Below are 18335 nucleotides of genomic sequence, written 5' to 3'. Positions count from 1 at the left end.
GTAAACCCTAGCCATATATGAAGCAGATTACTGGGTACAATAATAAATGGGGCCACTCCTGTTTCTGCTCTTGATTTCTTGACTTCTGGATTTCAGTGAGGACAAAGCATCAAATGATAGTCATCGATTTGTGGTTGACTGCGTGCTGCAGGAATGTACCTCATCTTCATGAGCATCATCTCCAAACCACTACTTGAGCTGCATCAATACAAGGATGTTTTGTTGTTTTTCAGCCTGACAACTTCCAGGTGCTCTAGTATGTGATAGGGTCAGTGAATCCCATGGGGATGTGCCCACTGCATCCTCACTTTTATTTTAAAGTGTGTTCTTTTGTTTGATTGAGTGACAGATAGGATGCCATGTTAGTGCATCAAACACTCTGTAAGCCTTAAATAGTGGTGTTGGTTGAAGCCCTGTCTCAGAATTCGTGCCAATTCCAATCATGACAAATCACTGCCTTTCCTAGTGTAGAAAAAGCTCGATGGAAACAACTTGCCATCTTGATGCTTTAGGTTCCTTGGTACCAATGTCAACTTCAACCCTATGTACTGTAGACCACAACATATCTGAGTATTATCCTTTTTCAGTAGCACAGTTAAATAAGCAATTGGCCTCCTTTGGAGAAGGTTGGGGGAATTACTACTTTTTATAATTACCATGATATTGCAGGGTCCTTTTCCTTAGGAACCTGGCCTCTCCCACAGTCAGTAAGCTCTGAGCCTAAAAATGTGCTCAGTTCCTAAAACTAAGAAAGGGATCCTGACTTTACATTGGATAGCTTCCTCCAGGCTATTTAATTTTCTCTATTCCCTTTCATTTATTTTTACTATATAGAAAGAACACGCATGTTCTTTCTGCCTGTCACCTCTCCCCTTCCCTTTGTCACTACTTTTACCTGGTTTTCTCTTGTTTATTATTTAGGTTGTGACATATCCCTGCAGTGTATTCAGTAGCATCCTGCACTGTCTCATCACATGTTTTGGGGTGTATATTAATGTGTTTAATTGACTGTTTCAACCACTATATTGAACGCTCCAGAAACTTATGGTTTTTACTTACTATTTTATCCATACCATCTGACCCCAGGTAGGCATTCGTTAATACGTATTGAGTAAATAAATGAATATAGAACTGGGAACACATTCTTTTTCTGATTAAAAAAAAAAAACAGTGCTATAAATTGTGTCGAGAGATAGGCTCAAAGGTATCTCAGTTCCACAATTCAGAGAGATCATTTATTAACTGGACTTTTTGGGCTCATCTGTATACATAACCATTTTGGAAATTCACTGTAATCTTAAATACGTGATTTACATCTTGTCGTTAAGAAGATTGCCAAATGCTAAATTTAGTCCTGCCATGAATAAGGGGGAGCAATTCTAAGTAAGGAACAGGAAAGTGGTTCCTAAGAAAAAGACCTGTGGGAGATTTGGCAAACCACAGGCATAAGGTTTTGGAGAAAAGTGTTAGAAGATCACTTAAAAGGCTAAAAAGCAGACTGGGTAGCGCCAAAAGGCTAATTGTAGAGACATGTAGAAACCTATGACTTGGGAGAGTTATTCTATGACTCTGATCTATGAAAAGAGAAGAAATTATTATGCCTTGAAGTGCCCGAACTGCTAGTTGATCATATGACCCACGGATCCACATTGCGTTAGAAGTAATTGCAAATGACTGTTCATATGTGTTACTGCTTAACCTCCTCTTTTATGTTTCCACTCCAATAGAAGGACCTGAAGTACTTTCTCTCTTTTATATCTCATTTTCCCAGGCACACCGTGAAATGAAGGCTGCAACGTACTACATGTTGGAGTGATTTAGTTGATTAGTTAGTTCTTCAATGCAAGTGCTTCTCACAGTCATTGTCAAATGCTTAGGATCACCAGGGATTCTGTGGTTATTTAAGCTGCCAGGAAAGAATACAGTAAACGTGGAACACACAGGGACATTCCCCCTGCCTTTCCTTGGTTTTAGGTTTTTGGCTTACTATTCATTTGGGCAATATCAACCCAACTTGGGTAAGAAAGAAACAGCTTGGAGTTTTGAAAAGAGCCTGGATTTTGCAGCCAAGCAAATACCAAATTTCAGCTCTGCTGACTACTGGCTGTGTGACATCAGGCTAGTTAATAATTTCTTTGAGTCTCTATGTCCTCTTTCTAAGTAAGAAAGGGATAAGAACAGAACTTGTTATGTAGTGGAAGGAAGATACTGTGTGTAAAATACATAACTCATAGTAGACTATTAAAAAAATCTGCTTCTTCCACCCCACCTCATCCTTTAAGTAAAAAAATAATTATTTATTATTTGTTAAATTGACATAATGTTAGGTTTAGCACCTGAATCATCAGGTCTAGGTGTTTTGTTATTATTAAACACCCTGACTAGTTACCAATTTTTTAACCTAAATAAACTTAAGAGTCAATCCCACATATTGTAGAAATCTTTCTAAGTAGAAGTGCCCAACTTGGAAGCAGTGCATGGGTGCACAAATTGTGTGCCTTAAGAGAATCAGATTTTGGAAACACTTTCCTGGAAAAGGGATTATAAGCATCTGAGCAATGGGAAAATACAGTAGAATTTTGTGATTGCACTGGTTTCTTCTGAGTTGTTGGTTCTATACGGGACTTATGTGCACCTTACTGTTTCTTAGTTGTGTAGTGGATCATTTTTAAAAAATACTCCCTTTTGTTCCCAGTTATTCCACATAGTGGCTGTAACTTGGTTCAAATTCATTGCAGTAAACAATATTTCAAGATCTAGCCAAGCATCTTACAAATACATTTATTATTCTCATATGATTAAGTGGGATTGACTGTCACTAGGAAACTGCAAAAAAGCATATGCCTTACTAATGTGGGTCAGGAGCGCTGTTGTATATACTTAGTGATCACATTTTCTGAACCAAAAACTGAAGCCTGTCCAGGCTCAGAAAACACTATCCCAAAGTGCTTTGAACTGAAGGATACTGGGTGGGGTTCAGAAGCAAGATCACTCTGCCTTTCCTCCGCCTTTCTGTGTGAAGCATGGTTGTAAAAGAATTATCTGACCTACCTTGCCTCAAAATAGGTCATAAGACCCTCATTCCAGAGAACTTCTGCCCCATGTGTGGTGGGAAGGAATGCTAGACAGAGAAGCCAAGAAGATCCTGAACAGACAGGCCTTGCTGGGATACCACGCCCTTTCCCACACTGCTCCCCATCACCCCACCCTCAGTTTATTGCCATTAGATCACACCCATTTTGTTCAATCACATTTCCACATGGCTGTCCATTCCTCATCAAACTTTCCATAAAAACACAGTTTTTCCTGGGTCTTTGGGTCTCTGTTTCTAAAGGCTCCTATGTCTTGGAAAACTGTTAAATAATTTTGTTATGCTTTTCTCTTGCTAACTTGTCTTTTGTTAAAGCAGTGTTGGCCATGACTCTCATAATATATGAAGAAAAGGTATTATTACCTTTTCATTCCTACAGGCCCATGGTCTGGGAATGGGAAAAAATATTCTTAATCTTTATGTTTCACATAATTTGGCAAGTGCTTAACCTTTAGGAAAATGCATTTAACATTCTAATGAGCAATTGGGAGCTAACTCATGTAATATAAGAACTGTGTGTGATGAGCACACACCTGTGCTCGTGTGCAGACATGTGGTTTAGTGGTCTCCTGGAAGGCAGGTAAGTGGGCTAACATAGCCAGGACTAAAAGCACTGACTTAAACAATATCCAGCGTGTTCCTCATGGAGTGCATAGATGTGTTTCAGGACTGAATTGGATCCACTCTTAACATATTTTTACCAAACCAGAATTTGACTCAGCAAATACTGCCAAATAGAATGGAGTTTTTTGCTGCTCAGGAGAGAGGTTGATGGCTTAACTTAAAAACCCCTTTTCCCATGCACGATGTCTAGAATTGTCAATAGACCACATCTACATGATAAATAATGTGGGAGACAGAAGGCCAGGCCCTGCCCAATTTTCCAAGGTGTTGAGGATACGTGCCTTAAGACACAGTGTTTGAGAGGAGACAGGATGTGAAAGGCTATCCTTGCTCTGAGCCTGGAGGACACCCTTCAACACCCAGTCAAGCTAAATGACATTTCACAGGTGGGAGGATATTTAAAGTAATATGTACTATACCTAGATAGTATATTTAGAAAGTACAGTTGCTTTTAGAAAGTACAGTTTTACAAAGCTAGGGAAAACGTAAGACTATCTTTAACAATATATGTCTCTACACACCTTTTAGGTCGTTAAGATTGTTGAACACTTTTTCCTCTGGAAATAAGTTGAAGAACATCTTTTTGGCTCCCTATCAAAAGATTCTCAAAAATAACCAGAGTTTTAAACATCATGCCTGATTAGTTTTTCCCCATTGATCCAGAAGCTTCAATTCTTTTTTTTTTTTGAGACGGAGTCTCGCTCTGTCGCCCAGGCTGGAGTGCAGTGGCCGGATCTCAGCTCACTGCAAGCTCCGCCTCTCGGGTTCACGCCATTCTCCTGCCTCAGCCTCCCGAGTAGCTGGGACTACAGGCGCCCGCCACCTCGCCCGGCTAGTTTTTTGTATTTTTTAGTAGAGACGGGGTTTTACCGTGTTAGCCAGGATGGTCTCGATCTCCTGACCTCGTGATCCGCCCGTCTCGGCCTCCCAAAGTGCTGGGATTACAGGCTTGAGCCACCGCGCCCGGCCTTCAATTCTTAAATAAAACAAAAACCTGTTGGAAGGCAAATTCTCTCTCTGTTCTAATACTTTGAAGCTCTCCTGTGACTTTCAGCATAAACTTTACTGAGTATGCCAGCTGTTTGGGACTTCTCTTTTTCTCCTATCAATTATAAGTTCGTAAAACCTATAAACTTTTTAAAAATTCATTTTAAAAATAATTTCCTACAGAGACTAGCTTGTTGTGACTACAGTAGAAAAGTAAAAAATAGTAAATAATATTAATTGAGGCTTGGCGCTGCGGCTCACACCTGTAATCCCAGCACTTTGGGAGGCCGAGGCAGGTGGATCACTTGAGGCCAGGAGTTCGAGACCAGCCGGGCCAACATGTCAAAACCCCGTCTCTACTAAAAATACAAAAATTAGCCAGGCGTGATGGTGCAGGTCTGGAATTCCAGCTACTCAGGAAGCTGAGGCATGAGAATCTCTTGAACCTCAGAGGTGAAGGTTGCAGTGACTCAAGATTGTGCCACTGCACTCCAGCCTGGGTGACAGAGCGAGACTTTGTCTCAAAAAAAAAAAAAAAAAAATTAATTGAGTATATTGCAATAAGGTAAAACCATTTTTGGATGTGAAGCAGAGACTTGAGTCTACAGAAATCCTATTTTAATTGTGTTCCATCAAGGTCTTGGAGTTGGTCTCTGAGTTGACCAAATAACAAAGGATTATTATGCTCATGCATTGCAAGCTATGGGAAAGATCATAAATTATCTTGATGACTCATTTCCTCTGTCACTCTAGGACTTCTAATATGGGGAGACCTTTTCTGTTGCTTTTTTTTTTTTTTAAACTTGTGAGATAAATGGGAAGAAAAGTCCTGAAATTAAGCTTGTTGAATAAGTGTTATTTAATGTTTATATAAAAATTAAACTGTGTTATAACAATGTTAATAACCAATTGATTCCAAAGGCCATGCTTAAAGGCCTCTGCCTTTAAGCTCAGTTTTCTTAGTGCCATTTTGTAGAGTGGCTTGTGACCACAGGAGGTTATTTATTTCATCCTAAGCCACACAGGATATTTCCCATACATACGCTCAGTATACCATGGAGTGTAACAAAGGTCCCCTGTTTTTGAGGCAGCGATTGAAAAGAAAGTAGAAGGGAACCATCTCTTTAATTTCTGAAAAACATGTACTATCAGATTCTCTGAAATGCAATTCAAAACCTTAAAAGATTGTGGCATTTCTAGATTTCTCTGTCTTTATCTAGTCACCCACAAAAAAATTTTACATGCTTGTACATTGATTGGAGATAAATAGCTTCATTTTGCTCTTTGAATCTTTGACTAGGTGTATATATTTTAAGGTTTTTTTTTTTTTTTGTAAGTACTTAAGACAGTCTTAAACAAAACAAATGCTGAATCAATATTTCAGGATTCTCATCTGTAAACTTCTGAAAATCTGCCTATGGATTATTGCTGTGTTTTGTTCTCATTCCAGAATCCTTTGGCATCTGCTTCATTTCATTGTTCTCTCATTTTTCAGTTTTTCATATAGGCTAGACAATTAACTACAGCACTGTAGTAGCAAGGATGTCAATTCTGTGCAATGCTTTGAAATACACTTCATTTGATATTATATTCTATGAATAAAAGTTTTTATTTTCTCCTTATTCTTCCTTTTGAGGAAGGGAAAGAGAGAGTGAACTAAGGACATTAAATTATGGCTAGCTGACCTCGTTAGTCAGTGTTTCCACTGACTAAGATGAATTTTACATCTCTCATTGCTGAAATTTTGGAGGTTCTGTTCTTCATTCGAAAGCCTGCTTTTTATTGTTGGTGTGTATTTCCTGTTTTCTCTTTTCTCAGTTCCCACACCTTGCGTCAGGACTCCCCTCAAATGATGGATTTACAAAGGAACCTGTTAACAGGGTAATAACCTTGGCCTCCCCACCCAGTGCCTGTCAGCACTCTCACCCAGGACCTCCAGTCTCCACGTGGCTCCTATTCTCTTTTCCTTTCTTGTCTATCACCCAGAGCCCTTTCCACTTATGGCAATATCTCACATGGGGACATCCTCAATTTCCAAATGACCTCAGGGAACCCTGACATTTGCCTCCTGACACTAAGACTTACCAAAAGTGAAAAAAAAAAAAAGTAGAATTTCTATGCACAAGTCTGCTTAAATTTGGAAGTCAAGGAAATATTTTCTGATACTGCTAGAGATAAACTGAAGAAAGTCCTAACTGGAAACGTCAGAGCTGTCTGAAGAATGTAGGAGGGTGCTGGATAACAAATTTCCTTTTGGGAGGTAAGTCCAAGGACATGGGACTGCCTCTGAGATCACTGCCTGTGTTAGAGGCAGGTGGAATGTTTAAGAGATGAGGGCTGAGGTGTGAGATTTTCTCAACATGCTTGGTATATTGATACTTAGGGGTATTAGTGAGCTGGCTGTAATTCAGAATTCTTTAGCTCCCATTTCTTACATGTTCCTTCCTCCTCTTTCTCTCAGTAGGCCTTAAATCATTAATTAAGAACATGACGTGACATGAAAACCCATGATCTTTGGTAGCGTTGGACTCGGACAATGATACCCCAAAGTGAACACCTCAGAAGTAACAAAGTTTTTCTCTGGCCTTCTCCTGCCTTCCTGTCTCTCATCCTTTACTTCCCCCTGAGGCAAGACATAGAAACTAGAATCTCTCTTCCTTAAGGAGGTTGTAGAAACCAGGATCCCTTTTCCCCAAAGCCAGCCATAAGACCTAAAACTGTGACTCTAAAAATATTGCTCTAACCTGCCTTGCTGTGTTTCCCCCTCGGTCTGTTACTATTAGATCGTAGCCTTTTACCTAATCATATTTCTATATGGCTGTCCATGATTAATAGAACCTAAGCGTAAAAATGGATAGTTCACCCTGGGCCTTTGGGTCATCAGTGCGAAAGCGCTCATATCATATAAAACTGTGATCGAATAACTGTGTTATGGCTTTTCTTCTGTTAATATATATTGTCAATTCGTTTCAGCAGACTTACACTTTAGAGGGAAAGCTTGAACTTCCATGGGATAGTTTTTCTCTACCTGTGTGTGGTAAGTCTTTAGTGAAGTAAATAGTAATTAGGACCTTTAATCATTTAATTAAATAATTTAATTTAAATAGTAAATTATTACTTTCACCAGTCAGAACATCACTTATTTGTTAAATTTCCCTAAAAGCAAAAATAAACTCATTCCCAAGCCACCAGCTGCAGCTTGTTTTAGTCATGAAATTGAATAGATGGGAAATGAATGCTGAGGAGAATCCTGTACTAATTCGAAGTGGGTCCTTCAGGTAAATTTGCTAAGTATGTTTAAAGATCAGCCAAGGCACTCAAATGACCAAAAAAAAAAAAAAATTGGTGAAGAAGTTTTTTAAAACTTTGATTATTTGTCAGTTATTAAATAATTGCCTTCTGAAATTATAATCTGTATTTACCATGGGGTCTTAAATACTTGATGGATATCTGTGTTTATTATTGTATTGATAAGCTTGGCTTATCAATATAAGCTTTTCTTTCTACGGTACGGCCGTGTCCCCACCCAAATCTCATCTTTAATTGTAGCTCCCGTAATTCCCATGTGTTGTGGGAGGAACACGGTGGGAGATCATTGAATCATGGGAGTGGTTTCCCCCATACTGTTCTTACAGTAGTGAATAAGTCTCACAAGAGTTGATGTTTTTATACAAAGGTGAAACTGCTTTCACTTGGCTCTCATTCTCTCTTTGCTGGCCACCATGTAAGACGTCCCTTTGCTCTTCCTTCATCTTCTGCCATGATTGTGAAGCTTCCCCAGCCATGTGAAACTGTGAGTCAATTAAACCCCTTTCCTTTATAAATCACCCAGTCTCAGGTATGTCTTTATCAGCAGCATGAAAACAGACTAATACATTTCTTTTTCTTGCAAATTGATTTTTCTGAAAGAAAGAAATAATCTCTCTACATCCTCTGAAGAAGCCATAGTAGGTTTTCAAGTCTATAATGGTTTGTCAAGAGAAAGTGCAAGGAAAAATAGGTTACTAATAATCTAGGATTAAAGAGTGGCAATAACATAAGGAAGAATTCAAAAGGACTTTAAAGTGAGACCTGCCTGACAATGCAGAGTAATGATCTCCGTATAACTAAACATATTCTAAGCAAGATGAGTGACCATCAGGCATAGATGCTGAACAGTATTTTCCCATGCTGGTTGGGAGGCAATATTAGAAGAAATGTATTCAGTTTGTTTAACACTCTCTGATGGAATTTTAAAATTCCTTGATATTTGAACCATTTGGACAAGTCCAGTCACTCTGAAAATGCAATGTACAGAGTTTACTGTAATATTGCAGATATGGTCCAACTAGGGCAAATACAAAATGATTAAATATACAAATGACACTTTATTAATATAGTCTGAAATTATATTTTTAAGAGCCAAACCATATGGCCAATTCCTAGTGCACTTATGATAAAGTAAACTCTGAGGCATTTTTCTCATATGAATTCAAAGGAACCCAGCCTCCTTTATTCTTTTCTTGCATAATTGATTATTAAATCCTAAATGTAAATTTTCATATTTATTGCTGACAAATTTTGTATTATTGATTCTAATGTCAAGATAATTTTTCATCTCGAAGTAGCTTATTGCATTAAATATCCCTCTAAGCTTTGTGTAATTTCAAACGGTAAAAAGTCATCCTCTACATCTTCCAAATTGCTGATACAGGTTGAATAGAACTGATTTTAGTGACACTCTAATACAGTCTTCCCAGAGGAAGACTTTTTATCATGCTTCTCCACAGAGCAAATTCTCTGAAAATAACCTACAATTTTTTTTAAAGAAAACGTTTTTTCCTTTAATTTGTGAAACTCTATTCACACTTCAAAAAGAGCATAGAAAGTAGTAAAATATCATTGATGTGAGCATTCCTATTGAGCTGTTTTTAAGTCATTTTAGGCTGAAAAATATAACAAATCAAATAGTGACCTCCTACTTGCTCTGGGTTAATCAATAACCTTAGTTTTGCAAAAAAAAATAGCTGCTATTATTAAAGTGAATTGAAATATATTAGAAACGGCATTATCAGATGATGGTAAGGCTGCAAACCAGAGGTTACCGTTTCCTGCCTCCCTGGGCAATAGGAGTGCCTTTTGGTCCCTTTCAAAGCCTTTCACATCTGGCTGGTGCTGAATGAATCTACTGTCAAACCGCTGCTGCTGTGGTACCTGGTTTCTTACGAATTAATTGCAAGTTCAGAACAGAGGACTTAGGGGTGTCTGGGGACTCGTGGCAGAGTTCACACAGCCTCTTTTTAAACAAAGGAGGCTCTGTCTTACCTTAGGCATATGCTCTTAACGAGGAAGTGGAGTTTGATCGCGGACCACATTAGGGACCCCTTGTTTAACAGAGGCAGGGTGATTGCATCAATGTTTTTCTAAATGGCATCTTGTGCATTTGCAATGAGGGAGGTTAGCTTTGTTCTATTTTGGCCTTTAAATATAGTTCTCATCACAGAGTATCCTGAGAGAGAAGAAAATTGTAACATTGTGTTTCCAGGGAGACGTGTGTGTGTGTGTGTGTGTGTGTGTGTGTGTGTATGTGTGTGTGTGTGTCTGATGTGTTTGTGGTATTAATCACAATAAGTGGGAGGAAGGCAGAGGTGCTCCTAAGACAGGAGAACTGGAGGTAAACAACCCAGTTTCAGAGAGTAAGGGTTGTATTTGCATACTGTTTTTACCTTCTGGCCAGGAATTTCTATTTGAAATATTTGGAGGTTTGTGCTCTCTGCAGGGACAAGTCTGGCTGACAGCAGCATGCTGTGTAATCACAGCACATTGCAGAGGTCCTACCTCAGAACCTGGGTCTCAGAAATCTAGAATTTTTAAACAATTCACATGATGTATAAGAACCATTGTTTTTGAGTAATAATGGCTCTTTGGTCAAGTTCCTATCTAAAATCAATTTAAAGTATCAAAGCCACAAAAGAAAGTCAATTATTACTGGGTTTTGGAGCATGATTTGAGACATAGAATTAGATGGTAATGCCTTTAAATACTATCAGCATGAATTGTGCCTGTCTAATTTATAACCATGCTTATACCGTGCTTAGTGTTAAAAAGCACTAAGGAAAAGGGGCTCTGAAAAATAGAACCAAGCAAACATAGTTGACTATTGAGCAACTTGGGGGCTGGGGAACAGATGCCCAATGCAGTCGAAAATCCCAGAATAAACTGTTACTCCCCCCAGATTTAACTACTAATAGCCTTTTGTTGACCAGAAGCCTTCCTCATAAAGAGTTGATTAACACACATTTTATGTATTACATATTGTATGTATTATATACTGTATTCTTACAATAAATTAAGCTAGAGAAAAGAAAATCATTAGGAAGATCAAATATAATCACTATTCATTAAGTAGAAGCAGATCATCATGAAGGTCTTCATCTTTATCTTTGTGTTGGGGAGGCTGAGGAGGAGGAGGAAGAGCAGGGGTTGGTCTTGCTGTCTCAGGGGTGGCAGAGGTGGAGCAGGTAGAAGGGGAGGCAGGAAAGGCAAGCGTTGAGGTAATGGTGCAACTTCTACAGCAAAATACCATCTTCATTTCTCCTTATAAAGGCAAAATGGTCATTTATAGATTGAAGCAGGTATTTAGAATAAAACAAGAGAAAAAATGTTTTTGGAATTTTTTTAGAGTAGTCTAATTATTCAGAAAAATGAAGACATATGCATTAGCAAAGCAGAAAGTTAGCAGCAAAGCTGTTGATTATCTCTGGGCTGCTCCATGATTCCACACAGGGTTGGAGGTGTACCTCGGATTTTAGCCTGAATTACTCCCTTTTTTTTTTTTGGCTCCACAGGCAGGAAAACGATTTGGCATGTGTTCCAATTCCGTATTGGAAACCACACCTTTTAAAGCTATTTGTATGTAGTCATTCCCTTGCTACTGTGAAAAACAACTTTAGAAGACATGGTGCTTTATTTTATGAGTTTTGCTGTGGTTTGTTGTAATAATAATAACAATGTTGGGTCAATACCTAACTAATAATAATAATGTTGGGTCAATACCTAACGCCCTTTTCCTGACTACTTGAGTTCTGAACCAGTTGGGAAAAAGAACCAAGAGTCAGACAGATGGAAGCCAAAGTATCACTTTTGCTACTGATAAACTGCACAATGTCACATTAGATGTGCAGCCAAAGGGATTAGTAATTTTATACCCTAGAATTAAATGTACACACAGCAGTTTCCGACAGCTGGGCCCCTGCAGCTCTCCTCTGGGGTGGTGGGCTCCAGGCAGCCTGGCAGAGCACAAACCAGGTGGTCTGATGAGATAGTTCAGAAACCCCTGTGCCCTGCCTTTCTCCCTCCTCTGAGTAGGAGCAAGGGAAGGACAGTGAGAGGTGAGCAGTGCTAATCCTAAATTCCTCCACATGGAATTATGATGCCTGGAAGAAAGGAGGTCCCTCAACAGCAGTAATAATCCTATTTCCATAGTGATTTCCCATTCCTATTTATTATCACAGTTTACAGAAGGAAAAGGGTATCAACAGCTGAAAAAGACTGACTTCTGATGGGAAAACAGAAATGGCATGTTGTGGATATAAAACAGATTTATCTCTTTTCATGGCCTAAATGTATCTCACTTCCATTTCACTAATTTTTTTCCTTAAGAAAATGGCAGTTTTGCATTTTTATCTTAGGTCCTGTCTATATTTCCTTTGTTGCTATGATTACTAAAAATCAATAAAACTGCTTTCAAATGTTCTTTTCAAAGGTTGATGTTGTAATTTTCAGTGATAATGTATGTGGAAACATTTGCCATCTTCTTACCTAGATTTGGCAAGAGATAGATTGACTTTTTTCTAATGCTTAAGGAAGGCAGTGTGCCATATTCAGGATGTTCTTTCTTCTTACATTCAGAAGTTCTATTTTCCTTTCCTTATTCTTCCCATCTGAAACATAAAGAACTTGGAATATGGAAGGATTTTTTTTTCTATAACTGGGACTGGAAGGCTCGGTTGTCAAGAAGTCAGGTGGAACAAGGACCAGTCAGAGACAGGCTCAAGGTGGCCAGTGAGTGTCCTCTGCCACCCTAGGAAAGGCTACGGCCGGAGAGAAACAACACAGCCATGATGAGAAAGAGAAGCAGAGCCAAGGAGTGGCTAGAAAGAGGTCCCCAGTAACCCAACTGCACTTCCAGATCTAGCAAGGAATTCAGCAAGCTGACTCCTCGACTTTGTAGTTTTGTAAGCCAATAAATGGCCTTTATTATTTTAGATGAATACAAGATATTTTCTGTCACTTGCAACCCAGAAAGTCCTAGGCAATGCAAGTTTTGTCTTCCCTGCATATTATTGGGGTTCAGAACAAAACATCTCAAAGTATGGCACCTTAGCATGTGGAATATTTTGAACTGAAAATTGGAAAGGCCTTAGATGCAAGGTCTTCCTGATCTTCTCCTGTCCTCCTGTCTTCTACCCCTCTTTCTTCTGTAAAGTGAGTCATAGAAACCAGAATTCTTCTTTTAGGCAAGTCAATGAAACTAGAACGCCTTTCCCCCAAAGCAAGCCATAAAATCGAGAAAGGCTGCTCTCTCCCTTGAAAACTCTCATTTCAGAAGAATCCTGGCCCATACTTGGGCAGAAGTAATGCAACACAGACAGGCCAAAGAGGGCTCTGAACAGATAGACCTTGCTGAATTCTCCCCTTTGTCTATGACCATTAGATTATACCCTTTTGTCCAATCACATTTCTATGGTTGTACATTCTTCATCAAACCTAAGCATAAAAAAGGATAGTTTTCCCTGGGTCTTTGGGTCTCCATTTTTGAAGGCTCCTGTGTCACATAAAACTTTGATTAAATAAGTTTGTTATGCTTTTTTCTTGTTAACCTGTCTTTTGTTACAGGAGTGTTGTCTGTGACCCTTATAATTAGTGAAGAAAGGTATCATTCCTTTCCATTCCTATAATATCTAAGATTGGTCTAGAAAGTTTAACAAGACTTTAGTAAAGGTTCCAAGTTAATGAAAGAGAATTATAACACAGAGATACCACTTGGCTCTCTACCTATAGGATCAATCCTACATCACAGACTCTCACTGATTTTAAGTAAGGAAAACCCTTTGTGGTGCCTCTATGCCATGCTATAGGCTCTTTCCTGTCAATTACAAACTTTGCTCCCTGCCTAGTTCTTAGTGAGGTCCTCTTTCCCTCGCCATCTGGGAACTCCTCTGAACATCTCCTGTTCAGGTTGGAGAAGACCCAGAGGAACTTCTCATCCTATGTGTCCCTTCAGAGTAACATCAAACTTCCATTTTCTCATTTCCTGTCCCAATATGCACTTCTTCTCAGTCTGACTGACAGAGGTGAATGTCTATTCCCTCAGAGGATATCCATCCTGCATCCTGATACACATAAGAACTAAGGCTTGTGATCTCAATAACCACATCAGAATGGAAAAGTCCACATCACTAGGAGAGTTACCTATCTGGTAGCAGAGGTCATTCCTTCCTCACATTTCCTCCCCAATTATGAAGGGAAGAGTTAGCTCCTTTCTTGTTACAATATAGTCTTGGTTGAATGTTGACAAATTTCACCCAGGAATGTGTGAGATAAAGTGGAATAATAGGCAATATTGGTAGTAAAGGGACAGAAATAGATGTTGAAGAATCAGAAAATTGATCTTGTTCTATCATCTTGAGTCCACTTTTGAAGTCAGTGGCTTCTGGAAGATTCTTTTAGATTCTCTCAATATAAGGATATTAGAAAACATGGATGTTCAGTAGTTAGGAGAAAGTGGTACATATTTCTTAAGTTGGGAAAAAAGACATTACTGATGGAATGGCAACACATTTCATCCAGGAATACTTCCTCTAGCATGAACTAAAGATCATGACTATGTACTAGTCTACCTTCTGAGCTTTCAATCTTAGTTTTACTGCGAGCAATTGTCCAAATCATAATAGCCACCTCCATAGGATAAAGTAATAGTGTGCTTGTCCAGCATGTGACAAATCTCTTTTTGGAAATGTAGTCTCTAAATAAAACATGGGCTTTAAAAATGCAACTTTGTCAGCAGAATATGTCAGTTCTTTGTACACACAACTATGCATTCAGATCATCTGAGAAATTTTTCTAACAGTTTCCTGAGCCTTATCCCAGACCTGCTGTTTGAATTTTTGGAATGGGGCTTGAAGATTTGAATATTTAAAAAGTGTCCTGAATGATTCAGATATTACATTTTGGGAGCATTTTCTGTTAGCAGCTATCTTGGTAAGAAAGAATCTTCTCTCATACATGGCCTGGGAGTAAAGCTTGGAGAGCAGAAGGCCTACTTTTTCCTTTAATATCTTGTTCTATCACTACCTTTTCCTTATATGGTTGGTCTCTGAGATATTTGCCAAATCCTTCCCAATGTACACTTAGACTCTGCAGAAATAAGCTGCTATTCTTAAGATTTTGTTTGTTTGTTTATTTGTTTTTGAGACGGAGTCTTACTCTGTCACCCAGGCTGGAGTGCAGTGGCGCAATCTCATCTCACTGCAACCTCTGCCTCCCAGGCTCAAGCAATTCTCCTGCCTCAGCCTTCCAAGTAGCTGAGACTACAGATGCATGCCAACACGTCCAGCTAATTTCTATAGTAGAGATGGGGTTTCATCATGTTGACCAGGCTGGTCTCAAGCTCCTGATCTCAGGTGATCCACCCACCTTGGCCTCCCAAAGTGCTGGGATTACAGGCATGAGCCACCATGCCCGACCATCTTAAGATTTTTAATAGTAGCAATATATTATGTAACAACAACAACAGCAACAAACCAGAGCATGGGGTCAGAACAGGACTGGGTGAGGTTGACTGGAAGGTACTTCACCTGAGCTAGTCTAGTGAGACTAAGAAAAGTATCAGTCTCAGAACTTGAGGTGAAAAATAGCTTGTTTTGTAAATGACCTCAGTTGAAATGTGTGATGTGGATAATGAAGGATGAGAGGACAGGAAGCGAGAAAGACCATTAAATGTAATAAAAAAGAAAAGGTCTTAGAGATTCATGAGGCAACCACACTTGATACGAATTCAATAATACTTCTACTAACACCCAAATGGAACACCTCAGCATTTTCTAAGATTTTAGCTTCCTGCATCTTCAAAACTACTTGTGCCATTTCCTATGACAGTGACCCAAGAACAAGGGTGCTGTTAGCTAAATGTAATATTAGTCATAAATGACAGAAATAGCCTTTGAATCAAGACTCACTCACATGAGACAACATTGCTGTCAATAAGACATTGTTGAACAGAAGAGTGATTGTCTTCCATCCAAGGTGCTAATGGATAGAAGAGGTATAGTTTGTTTAATAGGGTATTAACATACCACAGCCAAACACAAATGGCATGAAGTTACTTTGAGAATTTTCAACAGGAGCCAAAAATTGTCTTGAGAAACATTCTACCATATTTTAAAAATAAAAGATGACCTTATTTTAACTTTCAAATTATATAGAAGGTTTTTTTAGGTTTTGTTGGTCCACGGAATACTGAAAATTGGGGTGTAGGGTTAGGTAGAAACTCAAGTGAATTAGAAGTTAAAAATAGGAAACTTTGTAGTATCCATTATCAGTAAATGTGTTTCTGTATGTGTGAATATCTGTGTGTACCCAAGCATGTAAGTTTCTGTCATACCAACATTCTTATCTTTCTGGGAATGTTGTTTTTCTTTTTTCTTTTTCTTTGAGATGGAGTCTTGCTTCGTCACCCAGGCTGGAGCACAGTGGCACAATCTCAGCTCACTGCAAGCTCTGTCTCCTGGTTCACACCATTCTCCCGCCTCAGCCTCCCGAGTAGTTGGGACTACAGGCGCTCGCCACCATGCCTGACTAACTTTTTGTATTTTTAGTAGAGACAGGATTTCACTGTAGCCAGGATGGTCTCGATTTCCTCACCTCATGATCTGCCCGCCTTGGCCTCCCAAAGTGCTGGGATTATAGGCGTGAGCCACTGTGCCCGGCTGTTCTGTTTTGTTTTTCTTTTTTCTTTTTTTGAGATAGAGTTTCACTCTGTCTCCCAGGCTGGAGTGCAGTGGCATGATCTTGGCTCACTGCAACCTCCGCCTCCTGGGTTCAAGCAATTCTTGTGTCTCAGCCTCCTGAGTAGCTGGGACTACAGGTGCCCGCCACCACACTTGGCTAATTTTTGTATTTTTAGTAGAGATGGGGTTTCACCATGTTGGCCAAGCTGGTCTTGAACTCCTGACCTCAAATGATCAGCCTGCCTAGGCCTCCCAAAGTGCAGGGATTATAGGCATGAGCCATGGCGCACGGCCTGGGAATGTTGTTTTTCACTACATAATTTCCTGGGGGCTGGCTACGTAACCAAATAATATTGCAGAAATACTGAGGGTAGGTTGGTGGTTGTCGCTGTGGTTTTTTGCATCATAATTGTAGTGACTTTGCAAGGTGTAAGGTGTTAGCCTGGCTGTGATGAACCACATTTCCCAGAATTTATTTTTCTGTACATTTCCTGTTAGGGCAGACCACATGAGAGATTTAATGAGATTTGGAGACCAAAAGTGAATTAGCAGCCATTTTGTAGCTCACACACCTTAGGAGACTGCAATTACTCCTCCTTCCCCAGATCCTCCCTCAGAGATTAGCTTCTCTGATTCCTGGGCTAAGTGTCTCTATTTGGCTCCATGACAAATGCTCCCCAGCACATGTAGGACACCCACACCATAAAGATCAGAGACAGTGGAAAATGACATGGACTCTCCAGTGTGTTTTCACGTACTCCAGCATGTGCTTATACTTCCATCTTGTTCCTGTTCACCCCCATTTTATATCCACCTTCCCTTCCTTACTGCCTGCCCTGTGGATTTCAGGCTCTAGCCTCAGATAAAAAGACAAATCTTACAGAGACTGCATAGCCAGCTCCTACAATTATGTATGGTCAGATCACTATAAAAGTATAAATGCATATCTATATCTATAATTGTAGATGACATGGCTATGTATGTTTGTATCTCTCTACTATCAATCTCTATCATAGTGTTTCTGCTTCTCTGAATTAACCCTGACTGATATCATAGCTACGGGAGTTCCAAAACTTCCCAGGTCAAGCTCTATGAAGCCAGACTTGTCTTAACACATAGAAGCACACATGAAAGGTACACACACACACATCAATTTTTTTGATAAGGCCTTTAGTTGAGATAAAGAGCTTGAGAACTTACATGTTTCATGCACTCCTTTACTGTATTGAATGGGAAATGGAAAAGTTGTACTTCATTGTGCTAATTTTCATACATCTAATTCAAATCAAAAATCATATGTGGAAAAGTGTCTATTAAACTGAACAGTTCTTTGACCCAATCAGACAACTTCTATGAATCTATCCTATAAGAAAAGGAAAACGGCATTTCTCCACATACATACCTTTTCAAGGTAGTAAAAAGGGACTGACTGCTTGAATCAATTGTGGTACATTCATACTAGAGCTCATTAAGCAATCGCTATAAAGAATGATTGAAAAGGCTGGGCGCGGTGGCTCAAGCCTGTAGTCCCAGCACTTTGGGAGGCCGAGACGGGCGGATCACGAGGTCAGAAGATCGAGACCATCCTGGCTAACACGGTGAAACCCCGTCTCTACTAAAAAATGCAAAAAACTAGCTGGGCG

The sequence above is a fragment of the Colobus angolensis genome, unplaced genomic scaffold (genome assembly GCF_000951035.1).
Source record: "Colobus angolensis palliatus isolate OR3802 unplaced genomic scaffold, Cang.pa_1.0 Scaffold23, whole genome shotgun sequence".
Taxonomy (NCBI): Eukaryota; Metazoa; Chordata; class Mammalia; order Primates; family Cercopithecidae; genus Colobus; species Colobus angolensis.
This window is presented reverse-complemented; position numbering follows the sequence as displayed.